The following is a 20,549-nucleotide window of genomic DNA, read 5'->3' as shown; positions in this document are numbered from 1 at the left end:
TGATCTTCTCTCCCGCTTTCTTCTTTTCTTCATGTATTCTTGTATTTTCATATATTTGATACTGGTCTTCTTTTTAGTCCCTTATTGCTCGTAGCTAGGGGAAATCTAAGTTCCTCCGTGAGCAGAAGGCTGAATGGGACTGCCTCATCGAGGAGGCCTGGCTACATGGAGATGTGAGCACCCAGCTTGATGTCGCCCAAAATGCGGGAAGCCGAGGCGCGTCGGGACGCAGAGGAGGTCCATGGGATGTTCTAGGATCCATCAGCGAGGGTGCAACAGGATGAGGAGGCGGCCGCCAGGGTCCAAAAGGAGCAGGATGAGCTACTCCAAAAGGATGTCAAGGCCAGCCAGCGGGCCATCGACCTCCTGGTTGAGCTGGAGATGAAGCGGGATCTCAAGCTGAGGGTCGAGGAAAGGTCCACGGCCCTACAGCAGAGGGTGAATCAAGACGTCGGGGAGATCGCCCGGCTACGTAGGGAGCGAGACGAGCTGCGCCAGACCACAAAAAGACTCTAGTCAGAGCACGGCTCGGTCCATGAGGAGCACGACCGGACCGTCCGAGAGCGCGACAAGGCACACCAAGTGGTCAACTCCCTCCGGACGAAGGCTAGAGGCCAAGAACATCTCTGTTAGGCTAGACACAGAGCTCACTGAGGTGCGGGGGATTCTTCAGGTTGAGAGTGATGAGCACGATCTCCTACACGCCGCCATCAGGGTGGTCTTCGATGACCTAGGGGTGGCACAGCCAGAGGAAACCAGCTCACTTGCGGCCCATGCTGCGGGTATCACGGCACAGGTGGGCCAGCTTGAGGAGGATGCCTTTCATGCCAGGATCACCTAAGCCTTTACTATTGCCCGCTCTCACTATGATCGGGAAATCAACTTGGAGGTAATGAGCCTCGGCTTCACGCCTGGCTACGAAAACTCCAAGCTAGATGAGATTGAGAAGGCTGTGACTCCCATTGTGTGGAACCTGGTGAATAGGCTGAAAGACATGGTTCTCCCTTCGAGGAAGTAGTTAGTTGGATAAGTTTGCCAAACATTTATCTGTAATATGTGGACAAGTGTCAGTAGCTTTGTGTCCAAAAATAGTTTCATTTTGTAATCTTGTTTTGTTCGTTTTGATCTTACTTTCTTCCCTTTTGCAATCGAGGAAAAAGGTTTATGCGATCCAACCCTTCCATTTGTTAAGACCCTAGGGCCCGAGGTGTATAAGGGGGAAATTTTGATTATGCTGGTGAGCAAAGTTACCGTAGCTGTCGAGGCGTGGGTTTTTTGTTGTCTTACTAGGCGTGCTCGTTTATCTATTCTCACGAACCTTGCTGCCAATCTTTAGCACGAGGAAAAGGTCTGATGCAATGAATGTTTCAAAAATGAGGAGGTATTTGTACCTTTGTCAGCCCCCGGGTAAGATCTAACCCCTTATGACTGTTGGGGCTGGATGTTACTGGAGACCAAAATGAGGGTATCGAACTTGCTCCTGTATTCGCACATACCCCTTACTTTGGATTTTGGTGATGGTTCCGTGACCGTACGTTTGGTCTTATCGCTGGCCCGGCCTTCCCCAAGCCCCCACACATGGTGGGGATTTGGTCAAGGGCTGGCTCATTTTGTGACTATCACCCCATTCATGGTTTTTCACAACTAGAGGGATTGAGGCGATATCACTTGCCTCGATGGCTCGAGTGACGTGCCTGATGAGCTCGCTAACAGGGATGTTTGAATGGATTCCGATCCCGTTACTTTTTGATAAGGTCGGCAAAGCTCTCGAGCGGTGTTCCATTGCTCCTTAACCTACCTTCCAACAGATTCCCCCTTAATGGGAACTCTATGGGCTCAGCAAGAGGCTTGACTAAACTTAGAAGGTTGTGATGACCCTTCCAGCCTCAATGCAGGTTGGGCAAAGGCCGCTGAGGCTCATTTGTATTTTCTCCCCTAGCTCTTGCTGGACACAAGGCGGCCTTAGACCCTTCGTGGGTTAGCCTTTGAACCTCGGTCTCTTGATCTTGGATCGAGTGGCTCGAGCTCCCAAGCCCCTTAGGGTCTGATAGGGGTCGGTCATGTTTCACGCGTCACCCCATCCTTGGTTTTTGCAACCGGAGGGGCTAAGTTGACGACACTTGCCTTGATGGCTCGAGTGTCGTGCTCAATGAGCTCGCTAGTGGGTATGTTCATGTGGAATCTAGGTCCATCATTCACTGATGGGGTTGGCAGAGCCCTCATGTGGCATTCCACTACTTCTTAACCCGCCTCCCGATAGATGCCCAAGCCTTTCGGTAGGCTCTAGTGGCCCGTTGGCCTCTCCTCGATGGAGATTCTGTGGGTTTGGCTTGGGGTTAGAATCAATGTCCTTGTCCGCTTCTGAGCAGGGTCGGGCAAGGCCACTGGGGCTCATCACGATTTTTCTCTCCTGGCTCTGTTTGACATGAGGCGGCCTCGAGCCCTTTATGGGCCAACCTTCAAACCTCGGTCAGTTGCTGCTCATATCGAATGAGGCGAGCGCTGCTTCGTGGCGCGACACAAAGTGTTGAGATGTGAAGATCGCATTTGCAACATTTAGATGATGGGATTAATGTGCGATTTAATTGAAATGAAAGCGGTGTCGGTAATGTTACCTTGGTGGTATGAGTGACGAGAAGTTCTTACCAGACATGTCCATGCGGGTTTTGAGTCCAATGTTTGTGATGGGGCCGGCGTGACCTGCACAAGCATCTCGATTTTTCGTCTCCGTCTCTCGATGGTGATTTGAGCCGTTCGATTGACTTTAAGCGACCTGATAGCTTCTCCTTGAAGGAGATTCTGTAGGTGGACCCCTCCGAACCCCTCTTGAGAAGGCGGATGCAGAAGCTCGTGGTACGGGGAACTATGAATTCAATTATGCTGGTGAACAAAAACACCATAGCCGTTAGGGCATAGGGTCTAACGGTTCGTCCAGTTCTACTCAAAGTTCTACACCTACACCCCGCGTCTCTAGTTTTTTAAACATAAGGAGGGGTCAGGCGATGAGGATGTCTAAACAAGTATACACCCTCGGCAACCCCCAAGCAATGTCCATGCCCCTACCATTGCAGGGGTTGGACGCTCGGTAATGAAATTAACACGCAAAGTAAGTAATAGAGGTGCTTATCTTTCTGCGGTCGTTCATTCGTTGTTTTACTTAGGCCGTCTGATCGACCTAGGAGGCCCGTTGGGCCCCTAGATGGGGGTTCCATCATCGGGTCGTTCCATGGTCCTGCCTGGGGAAGCAGAAAGTCGCCTACTAGTGGGTGTGCCCTGATTATCGCTCCCGACATGTGGTGGTGGTGGGCCATGCCCAGGCAATGTCCTGTTTGACCAGGCGACATCTCATTGACCAGGGCACGTCCCGTCGGTCCAGGCGCGTCCCCTCGGATTCCCGTCGGCATTGATTTCCCATCTGCATTGAATAGGGGAAGGAAGAGAGTTTTTTGTCCCAACCTTTCACCTTTCCTCAGTTGTTGCACCTCTTCCTTAAATAGGGAGGGAGAGGGGAGTTCCTGTCCCATTCCTTAGCCTGCTTCTGAGCTGCTACCTCTTCTCCTTCCTTTCCACTGAATGCATTCGTGCATCGTAGCGGTTCCTAAGTGAGAGAGGGTAATGCTAGGCAGAGAAAAACTCATAGATCCGCTCATGAATCCAGAGTGTGAAGTCGAGATGGAGGTCATCCAACATAGATAGGATGGTGTCTGCCGCCTTTGCCAAGAAGGGGCTACTTCTGTCGAAGGAGGAGGTGCACTAGAGGGTGCTGAGCGTCGTCGGTTTCACTGTTGTTCGTGGCGGCCTTTCTTTGGTGGGGGATGTCCCCCGCACAGACACCATTGTCAGGGTTCCAGCAGATCATGATGGCGCAATCCCTGGATGCTCCGGTGGAGGTGCCGTTGTTAGGGTTACGACTGATGACGATGGTGCAGTCCCTGGATGCCCCAGCGGAAATGCCGTTGTTAGGGTTGCCGTTGATGATGATTGTGCAGTCCCTAGACACCCCTACGGAGGTGCCATAGTCGCTGACATGGTGCTCGACGTTGCAGATGATGGCACCCTTGAGGATCCCGTGGGGTGATAGGACATCGCCGATGGAGAGCATGGCACGACTATCGTAGTAATACTCATGGTAGAACTGGTCAGAAACTGTAATAGAATAAGTTTGTGGGGGAGCCCCCAAGTGAGCAATTTTTGTATTTATCAATACATCAGTCCTTTTCATGATGAAATTACTTTGTAAGCGATGAATTTGTGTGAAAAATGAATAAGTTTTCAACTTTCATTATGGCAAACAACTTTTTGGCTTTCCTCCCTCTTTTTGTAAAAGAGGCTTGGTGCCTTCCAAATCTTCCCATAGTTAAGGTCATGAAAACTCAGAGTGTGAGCGAGCCAATTCTAACCATGTTGGTGAGCAAGGAGGCCATAGCCGTCAGGGCATGGGTTTCCCATAGTCCTACCAATTATACTCAGATTTTGTTCCTGAAATCCTAGCCCTCAGGACTCGCTATGAGAAAAGAGGGAAAACTCAAAGAATGTTTGCAAAGATAGCACAGAGAGTGTTTGCAAGATAAACGTACTTATATCAGCCCCCAAGTGAGGTCCGACCCCTTGCTCTTTATAGGGGTCGGAAGTCACTAAAGATTGGGGATTTTTTGGAGACAAAACTGATAAGAAAGAGTATGTGTTTATTTAAGGGTAAAAGCGACATAGCTGCTCAATGTTCCAGGCATTGGTGAAGACCTCACCATCGAGGGTTTTCAACTTGCAGGCGCCTAGCCGGAGTACTTCCATGACAACATAGGGCCCCTCCCAGGGTGGGGAGAGTTTGTGACGGTCCTTGTTGCTCTGTACAAGGCGGAGAACTAGGTCCCCGATGTTGAAGGCTCGGTCCCACACCCGTCGGCTATGGTACCGACGCAGCGCGTGCTGGTACTTGGCCGAACGGAGGAGGGTGATGTCGTGAGCTTCATCTAGTTGGTCCATGGTGTCTTTGTGGGAAGCCTTGGCTCCCTGTTCGTCGTATGCTCTGATTGTTGGTGCTCCATAGTCGAGGTCCGTCGGGAGGACGGCCTCGGAACCATAGACCATGAAGAAAGGTGTGTAGCTAGTGGCTCGGCTGGGAGTTGTCCTTAGGCTCTAGAGCACCGTAGGGAGCTCAGCAACCCAGCGTGCGCTAAACTTATTCAACCGATTGAAGATCCTGGGCTTAAGGCCCTGTAGGAGCATGCCGTTTGCGCACTCGACCTACCCGTTCGTTTGGGGGTGCGCGACGGGTGTATTGTTCATCGTAGAATCAAATGAATTTCTTGTTGGTGAACTATGTGCCATTGTCTATGATGATGGAGTTCGATACTCTGAAGCAATGGATGATGTCGAGGAAGAATAGCACAGCTTGCTCAGATTTGATGACGGAGATCGGTCGAGCTTCGATCCATTTTGTGAACTTGTCTACGGTGACAAGCAAGTGGGTGTAGCCCCCAGACACCTTTTTGAGAGGCCCAACCAGATCAAGCCCCTAGACCACAAAGGGTCATGTGATGGGGATCATCTAGAGTGCCTAGGCTGGGAGGTGAGTTTGTCGAGCGTAGTACTGGCACCCTTCATAGGTGCGTATGATTTGCTCGGCATCGGCTACTACAGTGGGCTAGTAGAAGCCATGTCGGAATGTGTTCCCAAAATAAGGTTCTAGGTGCGGCATGGTGACTACAGTCCCCACTATGGATATCGCTCAGCAAAAGCTTCCCCTGTTCGATTGGGATACAGAGCTGTAAGATCCCGATGTGGCTTTGTTTGTAGAGTTTGCCTTCTACAAGAACAAAGGATTTTACGCGACGTGCGAGCCATCGAGCCTCCATCTTGTCCATTAGCAGCGTGTCACAGAGGAGGTAGTCAAGGTAGAGTGTTCTCTAGTCATCTAGAGGGTCGGGCTCTATCACTGGTTCCTCTTCAAGCTCCATGACCTCAGGGCCGAAGGGAGCCATCGGTTGGTCAGCCCCTGGGGCTAGATCAGATGGGCCATTGTCGGCCCGTCCTACCCCTTCATAGTGTACTGAGGGCTTATGTTGGTCACTAGCGAAGACACTCGTTGGCACCAGCTCTCGATCAGACACTGCTTTTGCATGTGCGTCGGTCGCCTTATTGAGGCGCCTTGGGATGTGGTTGAGTTTGAGGCCGTCGAATTTGTTCTCCAGTCGTCGGACCTCCTGGTAGTATGCAGCCCTCTTAGCATTGTGGTAGCTAGACTCCTTCATGACTTGGTTGACAACAAGCTAGGAGTCGCCTCAGATGTCGAGGCGTCGGATGCCCAACTCGATGGCGATGTGTAGGCCATTGATGAGTGCTTTATATTCAGCCACGTTATTTGATGAGGGAAAATGGAGACGAACCATGTACCTCATGCGGACCCTGAGGGGTGACACAAAGACCAGCCCTGCACTGGCACCCTTCTTCATCAGCGACCCATCAAAGTACATCATCCAGTGCTCTTGATCGACGACCACCGGTGGTGTTTGGACCTCGATCCATTCAGCGATGAAGTCCACCAAGACCTAGGACTTGATCGCCGTTCGGAAGGCATACATGATGCCTTGATCCATCAACTCGAGTGCCCACTTTGTAGTTCTTCCTATGGCGTCCTAGCTTTGGATGACCACACCGAAGGGGAATGATGTCACAATCATTACGGGATGCAACTCAAAGTTGTGGCGCAACTTCCTCTTGGTGATGAGGACGGTGTAAAGGAGCTTCTAGATTTGGGAGTAGCGGGTTTTGGAGTCAGATAGTACCTCACTGATGAAGTACATAGGGCACTAGACCTTGAGGGCATGCCCCTCTTCCTCCTGCTCTACTACCAGGGTAGCGCTGACCACTTGCGTGATGGCCACTATGTATAGCAGGAGGGATTCTTCATCGCTTGAAGGAACTAGGATCGGGGGCCTTGTTAGAAGTAGTTTGACCATGTCAAGCGCCTCCTGGGCCTCGGATGTCCACTCAAAACTGTCGGCTTTCTTCAGGAGTCTATAAAGGGTGAGACCTCATTTGCTAAGGCGCGAGATGAATTGGCTGAGGGCGGCAAGGCACCCTGTGATTCGCTGAACTCCCTTTATGTTCTGAATTGGGCCGATCCTTATGATGGCTGAGATTTTGTATGGGTTGGCTTCGATGCCATGCTCGAAGACGATGAAGCCGAGTAGCATACCCCTCGAGACCCCAAAAACACACTTCTTAGGGTTGAGTTTGATGCCATTCACTTAGAGTTTTGCAAAGGTCTACTCAAGATCAGCAATGAGGTGGTCAGCCTATTTGAATTTAACTACAATGTCATCGACGTAGGCCTCAACGGTTCGCCCAATGAGGCCCCCAAAGCATTTGAGCATACAATGCTGGTACGTAGCCCCAACGTTCTTACGACCAAATGGTATTGAGACATAGCAGAATGATCCGAAGGGGGTGATGAAAGACGTCGCGAGCTTGTCAGACTCTTTCATTGCGATTTGATGGTAGCGAGAGTAGGCATCAAGAAAGCTGAGGGTTTCGCACCCTGAGGTAGAGTCGACTATTTGGTCTATGCGTGGCAAAGAAAATGGATCCTTTGGACATGCCTTGTTGAGGCCCATATAGTCTACGAACATCCTCCATTTCCTGCTCTTCTTTTGCATGAGAACGGGATTAGCTAACCACTCTGGGTGTACTTCCCTGATGAATCTGATCGCTAATAGTTTTGCTATCACTTCACCGATGGCCCTGTGCTTCTCCTCATCAAAGCGATATAGGTGTTGCTTCACTGGCTTGGAGCCTGGATGGATCTTCAAGGTATGCTCAGCGACCACCCTCGGAATGCCTGGCATATCTAAGGGTTTCCACGCAAAGATGTCTTTGTTGCTGTGGAGGAAGTCAATGAGCGCACTTTCCTATTTGGAGGAAAGCATGGTACCAATGCCTACCATTGTACCCTTGAGCTGCTGGGATCTATGAGGACCCCCTTGGAGCCCTCTGTCGATTCAAACGACCCGGTCAATTTGTTCACATCGGGCGCTTCTTTGGCGACCTCCTCCTTGAGGGCGGCAAGTTCCCTAGAGGCGACGATTGTTGTGGCGTGGCCACAGCACTTGACCTCGCACTCGTAGGCCAACTAGAAGGAGGTGCTGACGGTGATGACCCCATAGGGGCCCGACATCTATAGCTTGAGGTATGTATAGTTGGGGACAGCCATGAACTTCGCGTAGCATGGTTGTCCTAGGATGGCGTGGAAGGTTTTGGGGAACCCAACCACCTCAAAGGTGAGGGTCTTAGTCCTATAATTGAACTGATCCCCAAAGGTGATGGGCAGATCGATCTATCCCAGTGGCATGGCCTGTTTCCCAAGCACGATGCTGTGAAAAGGTGATTAGGTTGGGCGGAGGTTCGTCCGATCGACGCCCATCTCATCGAGCATCTTGGTGTACTTGATGTTGAGGCCGCTACCTCCGTCCATCAATACTTTGGTGAGTCGCTTTGGGCCAATGATCGGGTCGATGACAAGCGGATACCACCCTAGGTGCGGGATGGTACCCGAATGGTCGGTCCGATCGAAGGTTATGGCGGACTCCGACCATAGGAGGAAGGGAGGTATGACCAATTGGGCTGTGTAGACCTCGTGGCACGTGACCTTCTGATGACATTTGGAGTCGTAGGCCGCCGATCCTCCGAAGATCATAAAGCAGTCGTTCGGTGTTGGAAAGCCGTCGTCCTTCTCGGCATCGTCCACAGTGGGGGCAGGTCCCTTCCCCTACTCTCCTTTGTTGGAGCTTCTGGACAAGAACTTCCACATGAGGCTACAGTCCTTGAGCAGATGCTTTATGGGAAAGGCATGGTTCGGGCATGGCCCCTCGAGTAATTTTTTGAAGTGGTTCGAAGTGCACTCCGTGGGCTTCCAACCACCCTTACGGTCAATGGCGACCACGAGCGAGTCCTCACGCCATTGCTTCTTGTTCTTCCTTTCGGTGAAACGGTTAGAGGTGCCTTCGCCAGCACCCATGTCCCGCCTTGCCTTGCCCTCGAGGCAATCGAAGATCGCTCCGACCGCCTCTTCTCCTGAGGCGTGGCTAGTAGCGATGTCTAGGAGTTCCTTAGTAGTTCGTGGGCCCTTGTGTCCCAACTTATGAACCAAGGACTCACAGGTCGTCCCAGACAGGAAGGCTCCTATCACATCAGTGTTGGCGATGTTAGGGAGCTCATTGCATAGAAGCACCGGATGTACCCGTGGAGGCTCTCACCGGCCTTCTGACGGCAGTTCTTGAGGTCCCATGGGTTCCTAGGGCGCTTATACATGCCCTAGAAGTTTCCCACAAAGATCTCCTTCAGATCCACCCAACTCTAGATTATGTTGGATGGCAGGTGTTCCAACCACGCTCGTGCTGAATCGGCCAAGAATAGTGGAAGATTGCGGATAATGAAGTTGTCAATATCCACACCACCGACTTGACAGGTAAGCTGATAGTCTTTAAGCCAAAGTCCGGGGTTTGTCTCCCTAGAGTATTTAGGGATATTGGTAGGTGGTCGATACCTTAGTGGGAACACAACATTGAGGATGTGCCGGCTGAAGGCCTGAGGCCCTGGCAGGCTAGGGTTTGGGCTTTGATCCTCGCTGCTGTCGTAGTGTTCGTCGCATCAAGGATGATAGCCACAACAGGCTCCTTCCCTTGGGTCGTTGTAGGTGTTCCTGCGGGCGTCGATGGTGCTGTGTGCGTTGTGGTTGCGGTCGAGATGCTAATGTATCTAGGCCACAGTGCGCTGCCTATCGCCTTATGATGCTTGGTGGACTAATGCATCCCTGGCAGGATGCACCGAGGGCGTATGCTGGCTGGTATCAAGCTCGCGTCGCTAGGACAACGAGCTTTCCACCTGCTGTGCCGTCGCACGCTTGAGCAGCATGCATATTTCATGGGGAGCCCGACGATCCTCGGGCGTTGTGGCCTCTAGAAGGCCATGAAGCAAGGCCATTGCAGTGGCGATGTTCTGGCTTTCCCGAGCAAAGTGAGGAAGGGTTTGATCATCGGCGATGATCCTTCAGTTTACATCACAGGCCACGGCGCATGCGCGCCCACCGTTTTTGCGCCGTTCAATCTCCTGATCGACCTCCACGTACTCCCGAACAAACTGTTGTCTAGCTTTGTCTATCTCCCACTTTCAGGCTCTCAGCTGCTCCACCCCTACATGAGGTGGGGCCATTGTCCCTCCTTTGGTTCCGCCACTGAGGTTGCCTGCCGGAGTAGTCTCCTCTGTGGAGACGCTTTTGACTTGTCCCTCGGGGGTTTTCGCCATAAAATATTCCTGGGAGGGGTGATGGATCCCCCTGCTGGAGTCAGAGCTAGAGTTCAACCCTGGGCCCTCCATGAGGAGGCCATGGAGGGATTCCATGATGCTTTCGATCATCCCCATGAACTTGCTGTTCGCGGGAGGCAGTATCGTGCGTTATGCCACAAGGTGGCTTATGGTCGCCGCGGCATTACGGAGACCGAATGGAAGCACCGTCGAGGTGCTCCATGCGAAGTGTTCTAGAGAGAGGGTGAGGCGGCGTGGGTCCTCCCTGGACAGCTAGGGTCTGAGGGAAATGTTGGGCTAGCGCTCAAGCCTCCCATAGCTGGAGCTGATGGAGGGGAGGGACTGGATGGCGACATGAGCCAATGCCAACTCTCCCCCCACCGTGATGATGAAGTCCAGGTCACCAAAGCGCATGTGTGCGCCCCGGACCCATCTGATTGCGTGGTTAGCCATCCAAGGCCTAATTTGGAATGTGCAAAGGCCCCTACCTGGCACGCCAACTGTTAGTGTTTCGAACAAACACCGGCTAGTGAATTTATAATTGTTGCATGTTAGGCTCGGATGGTGTACTAAAGGACACAAGGTTTATACTAGTTCAAGTAGAATATCCCTACGTCCAGTCCACTGCTGCTCGTGTTATTAGTACCGAAAAAGATTCATAGTAGGGGGTGCTAACAGTGGAGAGAGGGACTAGTCCCAAGTCTCTGATGGAAAGGTCGAAAGGACGCCAAGAGCTCGATTGCTGGTTGGCTGTGTGTTGTGTGCCATGCCCTCCCTTTTATAGACCAAGGGGGGGCCAGGGGTTACAGATGGGAGAAAGAGAAAAAAACCAAAGGTAGAGAAGGTCCTTCGGATGAGTTGGGTCTTCCTTTTCCCATGTGCCTGCCCTGCTAACATGGCAGTGCGTGTTAGGAATGGCATGTTTGCTGATCCTTAGAGGGCCGTGCCCTGGCCTTTGTCAGCAAGTGGGTGCATCCCATCCTACGTCGGTAGATGGTGCGGTGTGTTAGAGGGCTAAGCTGCGACCCTTCGGAGAGTAGACAGGGAAGTGACCCTACGTCCATCACTATAGGTGATGTGAATTCTATCTTGATCGTAGTGGTTGTTGCATGCTTGTATTAGTATTCGTGTCCGAGAGCTGATGGCGGCACCTACAACACTGTGGGACAAAAGTGGGCACCTACAACACTGTTCGGACACTGTTAGGTTGGAAAAGGCTTAAAGCGCCCGTCCCATCGTATCCTAACGGTGCCTTCCTATAGGCATACTGGGCATGGCCCTCAATACTACGGTTGACTCAAATGTCCTGTTGTACCCTATGCTCATCTTTATAAAGGATCAGGGTGCAGTATTGGGCAAGGCGGAGCTAGCCCTCAGTCATCGGGTAAGGCGGAGCCTGCCCTTGGACGTTGGGCGAGGCGGAGCCTGCCCTTAGCCATCGGGCGAGGCGGAGTCTAGCCCTCGGAGGTTGGGAGAGGCGGAGCCTACCCTTAGACATTGGGCGAGATAGAGCCAGCCCTTAGCCATCGAGCGAGGCGGAGTCTAGCCCTCGAGGGTTAGGCGAGGTTGTAAGGTTGAGATGGTGGACTAGAGGAGGGGTGAATAGTCCTTTATAAAATTAATCATGTTGTCTAACCGAAACAAGTGCGGAATTAAAACTATCAGTCTAGCCAAGACTACACCCCTCTATTAATGTCCTCTAGCACCTTCTAAAGATACTAATTAAGCAACAAAGGTGTCAGGCTAGCTAGAGCTCACCTAACCAATTCTAGAAGCAAGGTCACACAAACCTATGCGACTAGTACTTTAAGCAACAAGAGAGCTCCTACACATGCTAGTAAGCAAAAGCACAAAGCCAACTAAGCTTACTAGCAATGCTCAATAACAAGGAAACCAAAGCCAAATTAGAGAGCGCAAATACTTAGCTACACAAACTAAGTAATATGACTAACAAGGTTACACAAACCAAATTAGCCACGCAAGGGAGCTATTTCTATGCTACACAAGTAAGAAGGTAACTAGTGAGCTACACAAGCTAACTAATTACAAGAGCAACTATACAAGAACAATGTATATAAAAGTAATCACAAGCTTGTGTAAAGGGATTCCAAACCAACGGGAAGAACAAGGTTGACACGGTCATTTTTCTTCCGAGGTTCACATGCTTGCCAACACGCTAGTCTCCGTTGTGTCGACCGCTCACTTGGTGGTTCGATGGCTAATTGGCATCACCTGCCAAGCCCGCACATCAGGCACCATAAGAACCTACCCTAAAAGTGAGGGTAGCTCAATGACACGCTCAATTAGAGTTGCTCTTCATGGCTCCCACGGGGCGAGCACAATGCCCCTCACAAAGCTCTTCTCCGGAGCACCGCACAAGCTTCTTGTGGGCTTCGACGGAGACCACCACCAAGCCATCTAGGAGAAGTCAACCTCCAAGAGTAACAAGCACCACTGGCTTGCAACTCAATCACCTAGTGCCACTTGATGCAACCTCACGATGCAATTGCACAAGAATCACTTTCTCACACAATCGAAAGATCACTATCAAGCATATGTGAGATGGAGGGCTCCCAAGCACTCTCAATCATGGACACAAAGTTCCCTAAGGTGCTCAGCCATAGCCATGGCCGAGACCACCTTCTATTTATAGCCCCACAGGCTAAACTAGCCGTTACCCCTTCACTGGGCGTTTTTCGGGTTGACCGGACACGCCGGTCATATCGACTAAACGCTGGACCTCAGCGTCCGGTCAATGGATGCTCGCCATGTGTCACCTCCGTTCAACCTCAGTTGCTTGATCTCAACGGTCAACTGATGACCGGACGCAGCTACTCAAAGTGACCGGACACAGGACCCTAGCGTCCGGTCGTTTCCACTATGGTTCTAGTCACGACCGAGCGCGTCTGGTCGGTCATGATCGGACGTAGCATCAGCGTCTGGTCCTTCTCCAACTTCTCTGTGTCACCTACATCACCGTACATTAGCCTGATCGAACGCACCCTGCCAGCGTTCGGTCACTTTTAGCGCCAACGTCCGATCGAAGACCGATGCCTGCACGCTCACTACTACCACATGACCAGCGTCCGGTCCACTCTGTGAGACCATGTCTTTTCTGTATAGGGCACCGGTGGCACTGCCGGACTGTCTGCACTCTATGGGTGGACACTTCATTGGTGGAATTTCGAACCCTTCTCGCCTCCATTCCATCGCCGAGTTAATCCACATCAACTCCAACTTCATCTCCTTTGTAAATGTGCCAACACCACCAAGTGTACACCACCATGTGTATGTGTGTTAGCATTTTCACAAATCATTTTTCAAAGGATTAGCCACTCAACTTGCCATGCCACTCAATCCTAGCGACGATGCAAAGTTAGATCACTCGAGTGGCACTAGATGACCGATATGCAAACAAGTTTGCCCCTCTTGATAGTACGACCATCTATCCTAAACCTGGTCATAACTTCTCTACACACCTATGACCGGTGAAATGAAATACCCTAGGTTATACCTTTGCCTTGCGGATTTTATTCCATCTCCTCCAATGTCGATGCAACACATGCACCAATACGATCAACAATGATATGATCCACTTCATATCATCATATGATCATATTGGTTCATCGATCTTGACTTCACTTGCTTTTCACCGTTGCCTTCGTCCATCGGTGCCAAGTCTTGCTTAAGCTTCACCGCCACGCGGTCCATCGCTCTAAAGCCTCCAACTTGCCCTTCACGCTTGCAACCGGTCCATCAAGCCAAGTTATGTCTTGATCTTCTCCACCTTGATCACAAGACTCAATATCATGTCTCATTTCCAATGAGCTCCTTCATCATCACATGTGTGAGCTTTGCAACATCTCTAAGCCATTTTCACCTTCATGGCATATGTTGCTCACACACATGTACCTGTGGACTAATCACCTATATATCTCACATAAATACTATTAGTCCACCTAGGTTGTCACTCAATTACCAAAACCACACAAGGACCTTTTAGAGGTGGGACCAATCTTCTGTCGTTCGGGCAAAAAGCACAGTAGCGTTCTTGTCTGACCAAAAGTGTCAACGTTCAATGGTTATTAGTTCCACCTCACTAGGTACCCCGGTATTAGGTCCTCGACAAAGCTCCTAGATGAACTCAATGGCTGGTTTCACGTTGTAGGGAGAGGTCATCTCGAGTTATGTGGCGGTATCCAGCTGCGCGTGGACGAGGAAAAAAATCATGCCAAAAATCCTCACCGACACCATCTTCTCTGTCCTCATCGGTGCACACGCGGAGGGCGAGCGGCGAGCAGGTAGCGTCGGCACCAGGGCAGGGCGGGGCGAGAAGGGCGCCGGCACCAGGGCGGAGCAGAGCCCCACCGGCGAGGAGGAGCGGGGCCACACCGGCAGGGACAAGAGCGTGGCGGCCTCGCCCTTAGGCCTTGTTCGCTTATCTTATGAGCCGTATTTTGTCAGCGAAGAAACAATATTTTTCTCTCACAACAAATCAGCAACGGTACTTTTTAGTTTGTCTTTTCAGCAAAGTGAACATGACCTTAAGAGCGGGGTCGTGCCGGCGGGGCAGGGCGAGCAAGGCGCATCCCGAATGGCGGAGGTGAGCTTTGCAGGCGGCACGTGCATGGCCTTAGAGGGAATATGAAAACTGAATATGTTCACCTGCATGCCTCGTCGCTACTGAATGTTCAGCTGCTGAATGCTTGCCTCGTCGCTACTGAATGCTTGCCTTCTTGCTAACTGAATGTGTCGGGTTCGTAAACCCAGGGTCCCTCATGGACCAACTTCTCAACAAAGGCTCGACCCAGCAGACAACATTACAAACGATGCACAACTTCTGGGTCGGCCCAAAAACCTAAACGACAGGCCGAAAGGGCGATCCAAATCTTCAACCGGAAGGCCTGGCCGAGGAGGAACGACGCCTGCTTTCGACTCGGGCCCGCCTCTCCGACCGGAAGAAGAATAGTGCTCGCTTCTGACTCCAGCCCACCTCCGGATGGCTTCTCCAACCGGAAGGCCTGGCCAAACACCACTTCCGACTTCGACCCGCTTCTTCAACAAGGAATGCGCCAAACCCCTGCTTACAACTCCTCTCCGACTGGCGCAATTAGAGCTGACTGGGACCAACCGATCGGGGACGCCCGCTCGGTAAGGACTAGGAAACGGACAGAGAAAGTAAGGCAGGGCACTCAAGTCAACCACAATACCAAGGACCGTACCCTATACACCTGCAGGACAGTACCTTGTGACCTTCCCAAGCAGTGTTGTAGGCGTCGATATTTTTCCTACAGTATTGAGGGTGCCATCAACTCCCATACCCGACAAACACGGTAAGGCTCCCCCCACATGTCTCTGGGCATCAACAATGTTGTGGGCGCCGACATTTATCGTACCAGATGAACATGGTAAAACCCCCTCCATGCCTCTGGGCATCAACAGTATGGCAGGCACCGACGTCTGCCATACCAAAAGAAGACGACACAACCTCCCACGTGCATCTGACATTAAAACAGTATTGTGGGCACATGTCATTATCTAGTACCCATCGGCGTGGGCAACAAGACTTAGTAGCATACATACTCTCTCTCTCACTTGTAAGACCCCTCCCTTCATCTATAAAAGGGGATGCACTCTCTTCCAATAGGGATCGGTCCACAACAACTCGAACAACACACACGACAGGAGAATCACTAGGTTCAAACCTCGAGCACATGCTCAAACACTTAGTACATAGCGGAGCTCCCGTCACTCTCGGCCCTTCAGACCGGAGTCCGACCGGACCTCTAGTATTCTCATCTTTCTCCCTTCCGTTTGTAACCCCAAGGCAAACTTCGAGCACCTGGGCTCAGGAATAAAATCACCGACCGACTCAAACTGGACGTAGGGCACGTTGCCTGAACCAATATAAACCCTGTGTTATTAAGTGCTAGGCCACCTCCGATCACAACGTACAATAAAACTACAAATATTTATGTGTTGATCACTTTCTACACCGACAGAATGCTTGCCTCGTCTGTAGTTCTATTTTTCAGTTACCTGCATGTTCCCATCATATTTGATTTATGGGGAAGAAGATCGTATTTTATATTTGATTTATGAAATATATTATATTATATTTTTTGTCATGATATAACTAGTAAAATTTGCGAGAATTCTCACCAAAACATATTTACGAGAATTCACACCAAGAAATATTTACGAGAATCTGCACTAAGAAATATTTATGAGATTTTTCATTAAAAAATATTTACGAGAATCTTTTTTCTTGAGAGAATATTTACGAGAATCTGCATAAGTATTTATGAGAATCTGCACTCAGAAATATTTACGAGAATCTGCACTAAGAAATATTTACAAAAAAATTTGTATTCTACTAATCCAACTAATTTAAATAAACAATACAAAGCGACAAAGCAAGCAAATACATAGTAAAATATTGGCTCGAATTCTAAATGACAGTACTAGGTACAGTACAAAAAATACAACACGCCGTCCCACACATTGTGAAACTACCGCCTTGTTTAGTTCCACCCCATATTCCTAAAAAGTGCTACAATAACTATCACATCGAATGTTTGCGGCCCGTGCATGGAGCATTAAATGTAGACGAAAAAAAAACTAATTGCACAGTTTGGTGGGAAATTGTGAGACGAACGTTTTGAGCCTAATTAGTCCATAATTGAACACTAATTACCAAATAAAAATGAAAGTGCTACAGTAGCCATAAATTCCAACTTCCTCAAACTAAACACGCGCTACATATGTCATCTCAAAGGTAACTGAACATTGCTTTTCTTGCACATTCTCTATATGGCACTACTCCAACACGTGCATCCTAGTGGCTGACTAGTGGTCACTGGTCAGACTGAGATCAATAGACATGTCTGTTTGCTGTTCTGTAAAGTAACCAGCTACTGTCGAGAAGTCTCATTGCCCAAAATCGTAAAAAATAAGAACAATCGTAAATAATATGATGCTTTAATAGGAACATGTATGAGATTTACGTGGAATAAAATTATGAATTGACCAGTTGAAGGCTTGTCAGCAACCTGCATCTTGTTGGCCGAGTCACGGCAATAGAAAATCACGCCCAGCAACCGGCAGGCATTGCTGATGAATTGACGTCGTTAGGATAGTAATCTGTTGGATGCTTGAGGGCAAAACCAATTTTTAATCAAGATTGATGAATAGTAATAAAAATCGCAAGATCAGCTATCAAATTGGGATAGGTCATAGATGCATGCAGCCCAGGTGTGGTGTGCAGAGACTCGCGCACAGGCAGCGAGGAATTTTCATCAAGATCTACTCAAAACGTAAAAAATCGAAACGTATAAAGGATCGTGATTGATGCACAACACAACGCAATTGATCAGGATAGAAATCGAGCGCTAAGATTCCTGTAGTTGATCACTGAGACAAAAAAAAAAAATCTGAACGCAAAACCATGTTGCAAAAGAATTTGTTTTCTGAGGAATACACGGGGATCCAAAACTAACCTGAAGGTGCTCGTCGTACGCGGATCGTGGTCGCCGACGGAGGTTAGTTTGTTGTTGAAGGGGGCAATCAAGACATGCATGCACAGCGTCCAGCAATCGTCGTTGCGGCAAGCAAGGCACTTCCGCTGTAGTCTCCCGTCCACAGCTAAAACAATTGATACTCGTCAATACGGCCGCATAATGATGAACTAAATCGATTTGCTCAAAAAAAGATCAGTATTCCCCATAAAACAAATTTTACCTGTTCGCTTGATCGTATACGATCATAGATTATAAACTGGAATAGTATTTTTCTCTCACACTAAATCAGCCAGCAATAAATAATCAACGATCGTTTACGACGAAACAATCAGGTGCAGATCCGAATAAATTTTACCTACCGATGAGTCCTGAGGACGGACTACGGAGCAGAACGAATTGGCCTCGATCGATGGACCAGACATTGGAACAGGCCAAAATTTGGTGGTGGATCCGTCAATGAGTTTGGAGCCGAGATGCCAAAGGGGATCTCCGGCGGCGAATCTGGACTGGGAACGAATGAAGTTCCCAAATGGTCAATGTGAAACGGGCGAGATTTGGGGCGCATGACGATGGCTCGCTCCAAATCACGTGGACTCAGCCGCTGGGTCGTTTCAGCGAGCCGAGGGCCGAGCTTTGTGCGGATGGAGTGGGTTAGCTGAGACGAAAGGGTGGGACGCGACTCGGTCGGGCAGCTGGTTTGGGTCCGGACACACGAACGTTGGGTCTTATTTTGTAGCTAGCTACATGCTATTAGCTCTCTCTCTATAAATATAGTTCTGTAGCTGGTTATATAATACCATATTTTGTAGCCAAGTTCAATTAATCTGACCGACCGAACCAACCAGCAGTTCCGCCCAGCCTGGAGGGTGCTCCACCCCTGCACTCCCCACCCTCCCGGCTCGGCTCGTCAAGCCATCACCGCGCCTCACCCTCCCGGCTCGGCTTCACGTGGACACTCTCGAGCCAGCAGAGCAGTGGACCTACCCCAAATCATGTGGACACGCCTTCCTCATCATCTCTTAATTTTGCAACATGTGCACAAATAAACCATCCATATAAATCAGAAGTCAACCTCTAACCAGTTTTTCATATGGGACTACAACATAATTGCACCTAGCAGTTTGATACGATGAGCATTGGGATTTTATTGATTTAGTTGAATATAAAACGGGCCAAGCTCAATTAAACCTCACACTTTCATCTTTCAAAACCTTGTTCGCATTCACCCCGTTCTGAGCATAGGCACCGGATAGTACTGTTCGTCTGTGTCCCCTGAAATCCTTGTGGGATGTTTGACTTCGTTGGTGCAATTCGTGCAGCAGTAGTTGCAGATTCTGCTCATGCATGTATTGTAACCTGCCTCTGGTGCCATCTGTAGTGTCGTGGGCTTCTGTGGCGGATGCAGAATGAAAACAAAGGGAGGCTAAATAATGAAGATTTAGAGCTAGAGCTAGAGATTAATGATGATTTGAGGCTAATTAACCGTGGTCTAATGAAGAAATCAGGCTCACTAGGAGCTGTAGCCCCGGCAGACCCCCCCTATTTATCCGTTTGGGTAGCTATCATTCTAATAATATCCATTTTATGATGTTTTCTCCAGCAACACTACCTGCAACACTACTACCTGAACTAAACAAGCCACCCAAATGCATTCGAGGAGGTCCGCTCGCGCTGGGCAAGGCCACCACGCCGTGCTAGGGCAGAGCCGCACCGAGCCAGGAGGTCCGCCCGTGTCGGATGGAGGAGAGGCGGCAGGGTCGCCGCGCTGAGGTAGGCGGGACATCGGTGGGCCGTCATGCCGGTGTAGAGACGCTGGTGGGGCAGCTGGGAGGCGTCGAGAGCAGTCGCGAGCTCACGCGGAGAGGAAAACACCGAAGGAAGAATTTGGGTGGCTAAGTAGGTGACCAACCGGATATGGGTAGTGGGAGAGGAAAAGTAGAGGGCCACCAAGAGTAGTGGCTGGTTTTTTATGCTCTACTACCCAAAATAAAGTAGAGGGCCTCATGGGAGCCGAAGATGCTTAAGAGCCTTTTTGGAAACATACCAATCACCTTTGATCTACCGTTAATAAAATGTATTAACGTGGTGGGCCGTCATGCTGGTATAGGGACGCCGGCGGGGCAGAGGGGAGGCGTCGGGAGCGGTCACGAGCTCACGCAGAGAGGAAACAACTGAAGGAAGAATTTGGGTGGCTACCAACCGGATATGGGTAGTGGGAGAGGAAAAGTATAGGGCCACCAAGAGTAGTGGCTGTTTTTTTTGCTCTACTACCAAAAAATAAAGTAGAGGGCCTCATGGGAACTGAAGATGCTTAAGAGTCTTTTTGGAAACATACCAATCGCTTTTGATCTACAGTTAATAAAATGTATTAAGTTGGAAAACCGGTTCATTTTTATTCAAATCCATATGGGTTGGAAAAAATAAGTGTAGAAAGGGCTCCAAGCAATTGTTTCAAAAAAGAAAAGGCTCCAAGCAATTGCACCAGCTCTTGCCCATATATGTCTTGGCAAAACAGGCAAGGTCTTGTTCGAGTCTTCCTCCACGGAATCATCGCCGCTCCAGGGAATGGCCGCATGTTTGCTCCAGCTCGGCCTACCTCGTGCGAGCGGCAGGCCAAATTTTTTACATTTTAGCCTTTTTTTTGAAAGTTTCTCATAAATAGACCCCTAGCGAAAAGAATTCAGAAAATGGACCATTAGCTCGCCACCATTGATGCTGGCGCCGAGC

The 20,549-nt window shown here is 49.9% G+C and overlaps 1 long non-coding RNA gene across 2 annotated transcripts in view; it reads right to left on the bottom strand.

Annotated features, from left to right (window-relative positions):
* The window catches only part of LOC136491165 (uncharacterized), a 40,511-nt gene extending 22,194 nt beyond the window's left edge, over nt 1-18,317 (bottom strand). The window contains exons 1-3 of one of the 2 annotated variants that reach the window (XR_010767962.1): nt 18,182-18,317; nt 17,802-17,946; nt 17,355-17,455 (exon numbers count right to left, since the gene is read on the bottom strand). This is a non-coding gene — a long non-coding RNA (uncharacterized lncRNA). The remainder of the gene's footprint in view (nt 1-17,354; nt 17,456-17,801; nt 17,947-18,181) is intronic. The other variant, XR_010767963.1, reaches the window with a different exon arrangement.
* Nucleotides 18,318-20,549: the final 2,232 nt, after the last annotated feature.

This window comes from Miscanthus floridulus, chromosome 11, assembly GCF_019320115.1.
Source record: "Miscanthus floridulus cultivar M001 chromosome 11, ASM1932011v1, whole genome shotgun sequence".
Lineage (NCBI taxonomy): Eukaryota > Viridiplantae > Streptophyta > Magnoliopsida > Poales > Poaceae > Miscanthus > Miscanthus floridulus.
The sequence above is the reverse complement of the archived record's forward strand: the minus strand, read 5'-3'. Positions and strand labels throughout refer to the sequence as shown.